The 5,929-nt window shown below is 36.1% G+C and overlaps 1 pseudogene; it reads left to right on the plus strand.

The window, feature by feature from the left end:
• The first annotated feature begins 4,634 nt into the window (after positions 1-4,634).
• On the plus strand, positions 4,635-5,929 carry LOC146530382 (uncharacterized; annotated as a pseudogene).

Genomic DNA, 5,929 nt, shown 5'->3' on the forward strand with positions numbered 1-5,929 from the left:
GTTACGTATACAAGTAGATACCAATAACGACACTTACTGCGTGTGCGGGCGCGTAGCAATATTTTAGTTTATGGGGGTGGCACTCCAGTACTTTGAATCGAAAAAAATATTGTATGGAAACTAATGCCATCTATGACTAAGGGCAATGGAATAAAGATTCAGAGTTGATATATTTAGGCAGTAGATGTCGTTACAAACTACTATATTTCGTTTTCTTATATTTTTATTTCAAATTCAATAAAGAAGATAGATAATGATCAACATAAAAATAATTTCATAAGTTATCTACTATGTTTTCAAATAAAATATAAAAAATGTATAAAATATATTGTTAGGATACTCGTGCAAATGTGGGTGGATTTAAGTGAAAAAGACAATAAAAGCAGTGGAATTGTGTCAAACGGACACAGTTGCTTGTAGGCGGAAGTAGTGTTGCCAAACTATCGATAGTTTCGCAATCGATAGTTTTAATTCAAAAAAGCCCATGCGATCGATAGAACTATCGATATTATTGTATCTCCTGATTAGAAAAGAATCAATACAATCAATAGTATCGATACTATTGAATGTCTAGGAAACAATAGTATCGATAGAATCGATAGTATCGATACCATCGATTGTTTTGGACTATCGATTGTATGCCAATTCGCGATAGTATTGAGTATGATTCTTAAGCATTGCAACAAGATGAAATGAAAAAAACAAAATACATTTTTGTTATATTTCTTTTGTTTTTTTGTATTTTGGTCAAAAATACTTAACATGGCGTATCAAGGTGAGTGACTATGTACTAAATTTTCTTTTTCTTTTTCTAACAACCGAGACTAAAATAGATGTAAGGAACAAGTACCCCCCACCTTCAATGATCACCCGCAGTAGGTAAAGCACCCTTCCCCATGTTGTCTGTCACATAGTAATCCAGTTATTAATGTGCGTCATAGATGCCACCCGTGTGTTTTCATTTGAATATAACTCTAAGAAGCACCAAATTTTTATGGAACCAAGTGACTACCAAGTGTGCTATTTTTGAGGACGATGAGGTTCCTAATAAAACAGTAAAATAGGTTACGTAAATAATATTTAAAGGGCTCTTGATTTATTCTTTATTTTTATAAATGATTACTTATTGGATATTGATAGAGAGAAAAAAAATATGTGTTTATTTTTAAGAAAAGGTTTAATTGCACAGGTAAACATACTACTATCGTGAAATCCCCGGAAACACAATCTCAACATTTATTTTGCACTACAAATTTAACAGAAACGTCTACAAAAGGCACTATTGGAAGGAGAATCTGTAGTAATAACATAATGAAATTTCATAAATGTACCGCAAAATGTACCCATAATGCTCAAAAGTTTTATGACAGAGAAAGTGAGAATGAGATCAAAGACAACAAAAAGGACATTAGTGTTCAGACTACTTTCTATGGGACAAAAACTGAAGATACATCGACTGTTCATTATAATTTCGGTAACATAGTTGCTGAAGAAATTAAAAACTTGCCACTCACTAAAAAGTAAAGGTTATGACAGATTTTTTTTTGAAAGAAACTCTGCTAAAATAATAAAGAAATTACTAAGTAGAAGTGTGTCGTTTGAATAATCCAGAAAAATCAACGGTCACACTTCAGAAGTGGGATGATGTCAGGCCCATTTACCAGCGGTATTGGCGTGAGAAGAAAATATTCCTAAACAACGTCGGACAGTAAGGAAACAACAAGTTATTTTTCTTCTTAGAAGTTACGAAAAAACCAAATCAACGGAAAAGACGTCGCGTTGGCTAGATTGACGCAGAAGTTGTTCCTATATTCCAATCTGACGAAAAATCTTCTAATGTTATGGGGCGGCTACACAAAATTGATCAACTGGGAGATGTGTATGCATGGAGTGACAAAGATCGACAGTTCATCATGCAAATTCGCCTTCGTGGATCTGCGAGATATTGGTATTACGACTTAGAAAAGCTTAGGAAAAAATAGGATTTTGTCAACCTATTAGAGGATATGCTACAAAGAAAGAAAACGGATTCTGAAAGCATGACTAAATACTTTCACGATAAAAATTCACGTTCCGAAAATGGATCGAGAGAGTACTGAGGATTTGACTAAAATGGTACTTTGCTTCGTCAAGAATATTAACCTTGAATTGGAAACACGTGATATAAAAGAAATCTTCAAACTACAGGTCAAAACCGAGAAAAAGCGTACTAGTGCACCAATTATTGTAGAACTTGCTCTGTGGTTCTGAAAAAGGATCTTTTAAATAAATATAAATTGTTTAATATGAAGAATAAAAATAAACTTCGGGCGAAACAGCTTGGGCACGCATCTGAAGATACTCCGGTATTCGTCTCGGAACAACTTACACCTAGGGGTGCTCGTTTGTATTTCCTAGCTCGAGAAAGACAACCAAATATAAATACTGCTCTAGACATCCTTTGGCAAAGTTCTCGTTCGAAAAGATGGCCATTCACGTATTTTCCATGTCACCAACGAAGCCCAGGTTCATCACATGCTGCAAGAAGCATGACTCATTTTTTATCATAGTGTTTCTTGTGTGTTGTGCCTTATATCGTTGTATCACATCAGTTCGTATTACGGAGATAAAAGTTTATATTTTTATTTGAGTGTCTTATATATTTTTTCAATTATAAGGTATAAGTGTTAATTATGTAACTACATACACACAATATTCTCTCACACTTTCACACACCTCAAACATAACCTCCCATTATTTAGTAGAGTCTGGCCAACAAAAGCTGAACCCCGTTATTTATTGAGCAGCAACACTGTTACAAATTTCAGTTTGACGTATCTGTCAACTTGTCTATGATTGTTTTTAATGTTGTAGTATCCTTTGTGTGTTTTCCATACAACGTGACATTGGCAAAGTGAATAGTGCTCAACTGGCACGCTCGAAGCACCATAAATAAAGAACCAAACCGAACCGATGTTGTAGTATTTTGAGTGTATTTTTTTCGAGATTATTTGTCAACCATGAGTAAAACTATCAAAAGTATTGTGCAAAAGCTTCTTTTCGCGATGATAAACAAATATGAACACAAGAAAGATTAGAAGGATACTTTTTTTCAAGCAGAAAATGGAGTGTTTAGACATCGTTACGGAGTTCATAGGTGACTTGAACTTAGTGATGTTAATACTTTACAATTAATAATGTAATCTACTTCTTACTTCAGTTTGTCAATTCCAAGTTGACCAAGCTGAAGTTCAATATGCGCTGATTAAAGCATTATTTGAAAGCATTACTCCAGATGGTTGGAAAAGAAATGCTGACCATGTGCTTCACATTGAAGATCAATATAAAACCAGAGATGGGATAGCAGAAGATATGGAGCTTTTCATTATAAATGTTGGGGATGATAGTCAATCCAGCAGCTCTGAAGAATCGAATATGGGTGTGGAATATTTAGAATTAGATTTTGACTACGATTCATAAATAAACAGTTTTATACTAAAGTTGTGTTTTTTTCCCTTTATACATATAATTATCATGCCATCATACGCAAAAAACGGTATCCCTAGAGCGTGTGAAAATTTCATCCCCACTTTGGAATCCTTAATTTAGAGGGTTATTTAATAAATTACAAAACTAGTGGTCCCGTGGACAGTATACCTCACTAAAAATATTTTCAAATTTCCCACCACCGTTTCCCATTTCCCCCCCCAATCAAAAAGTTTTTAATGTAACCTTTGTTCTACTAAAAGGGACGCGTCTTTTGAGGTATCACTCGACGTTACGGGAAAAGGGGAGGGGGTTCCCCTCTTCTACTCCCCCATTTTTCCCCCAATCGAAAAAAGCCCATGACATTCGCTAAGTTTTTATAAAAGGAACAGGTGTGCCAATTTTTGTGCAAATCCCTTGAAAACTGTAGTCTCTAGATCAAAACAAACAAACGGACAAACTGACGAAAGCAAAATCGGCCTATCTTGTCGAAACGGAGACCTCGCTTCGCTCGGTCAATAAGATTAATATCTACACCATGGGTTATATAAATTCATCAGAAATATAAAAAAAATAAATTAATAGTAGCAAAACTTAAAATTCCTAGTATGCATTGTATTACCAGCATAAGTTTATTTGAATTTACCGCACTTTGCCGGGTTCAGCTTTTGTTGGCCAGACTCTAGTACAACATTAAAAATAAACAAGCATTAATCTTAGTTCCAAAAGCGTGGCATGTGACGTTGAGGAAGTATCTAAGTTCTTACCTGCCTGTAATTTCAACATTTTAGTTGTCTTAAACCTCAAGTTAAATCTTAACACACACACAGCATACATACAGCATTTGTTATGTACAAAGGTTGTTATAATTATAAGATTTCTTTTCTATTTATTTTTATGATATTGCAGTGGGACTCGTGTTTTAACACATTGAGTGCTCTCTACTCGGATCCGAGTGGGACGGGGTCATAGTAGCGATACTCCCCACTCGGATCCGTGCAAGCGTTCCGTTCATTTTGTATTAGCCAGTAAAGCGATTGCTTCTGAGGCGAACTCACGTTGTTTTGCGCGGCAATAAAGTCAACTTACGAAAACGAGTATTGGTTTCATTCTAACAGTGTGGTAGTGATTTGTATACACGATAGAAAAAAAAAATATTTTGTGCCAAAATGAACAGTAACGCTCAGACGTCCACTAGTAAAATTGAACCGAGTATTTCAACATCTAATGCTAAAAAAAGGCGTTGACAAAGTTATGATAATGACTCGGAAGGGTCTGAAGTATATATATAGAAGAATATAGTGATGAAGAAGTGTATTCGCAAGGAGCTCATGAAGAGGAGTTATCTTCAAGTTCAGAAGGATCGAGCGGCAGTGATGTAAGTGTTTTTGACACAAGATTAAAGTCGAAGACGACCAGTCGTAGACCACCACACTGGTGATATATCAGCTCAACCTTCAAGGTCACAAGCATCAAAACGAGATTTGAGTGAGTCAGGCGGTAGCCCTATTATTCGACCTAAGCAATTGAGAATTATGGTTAGTGATGGCCGCAAGGGAGCGAATTTACCAGGTACGCGTGATACATACGCTCAATCTTCGACGTTACCAGATTCAGATAATAGTTTCTCAGCATCGAGGCCTTTACCTAGTCAACTAGAATTTTACAACTTGGTAATCATGAGTTCAGCTAAGAAATTGATGGTCGTTCATCGCCATCTATCATACAAAATTATGGAGACTTACTGCCTGATATACCAGAGAATCTATTCACGGATAACATCTCTACGCCTGGCGTGTCGCTTCTGAGATCTAATGCGATCACTCCGAACTTGTCACCAGAACATAATGACGCCCCTCCGCCCCTCTGTTCAGGCAATACATAAAGAATAAGAGGCATAAATATGGCATAAAACTTTATGTCTTTGCAGAGCCAGATGGAACCGTTTTAAAATACCAAGTTCACGCTTACGGTGCCAATGATGAGACGTCAGGACAGAGCCATGCCAGCAAGATTGTCTTAAAACTCCTCGAAGAGAGATTAGATTGTGGCCACCATGTATACATGGATAATTACTACAATTCATATGGTTTGGCTGTGAAATTGCTAGATCGACAGACGTACTGCACAGGGACGTTAAGAAAAAAAAGCAAAAATAACCCTATTAAGATTGGGACAATCCCTTTGGAAAAAGGAGAAAACAAATCCTTTTTCTTGAACGGTGTCCATATTGGTAAATGGAAAGATAAACTTTACGTACTCTATATTTCCACAGAACATGGTGACGAGATGGTAGAAACTACTTCCAAAAGGGGATCTGTTGTATTGAAACCAAGCGCAATTGTCCATTATAATAATTTTATGTCGGGCATAGATCTTCAAGATCAGATGCTGGCTTATTACCCAGTCCAAAGAAAGACACTGCGCTGGTACAAGAAGCTGTTTGTGCATATGCTGCAAATGA

This window comes from Heliconius melpomene, chromosome 17 (assembly GCF_056956725.1).
Source record: "Heliconius melpomene rosina isolate 202511_hmr_F chromosome 17, ASM5695672v1, whole genome shotgun sequence".
Taxonomy (NCBI): domain Eukaryota; kingdom Metazoa; phylum Arthropoda; class Insecta; order Lepidoptera; family Nymphalidae; genus Heliconius; species Heliconius melpomene.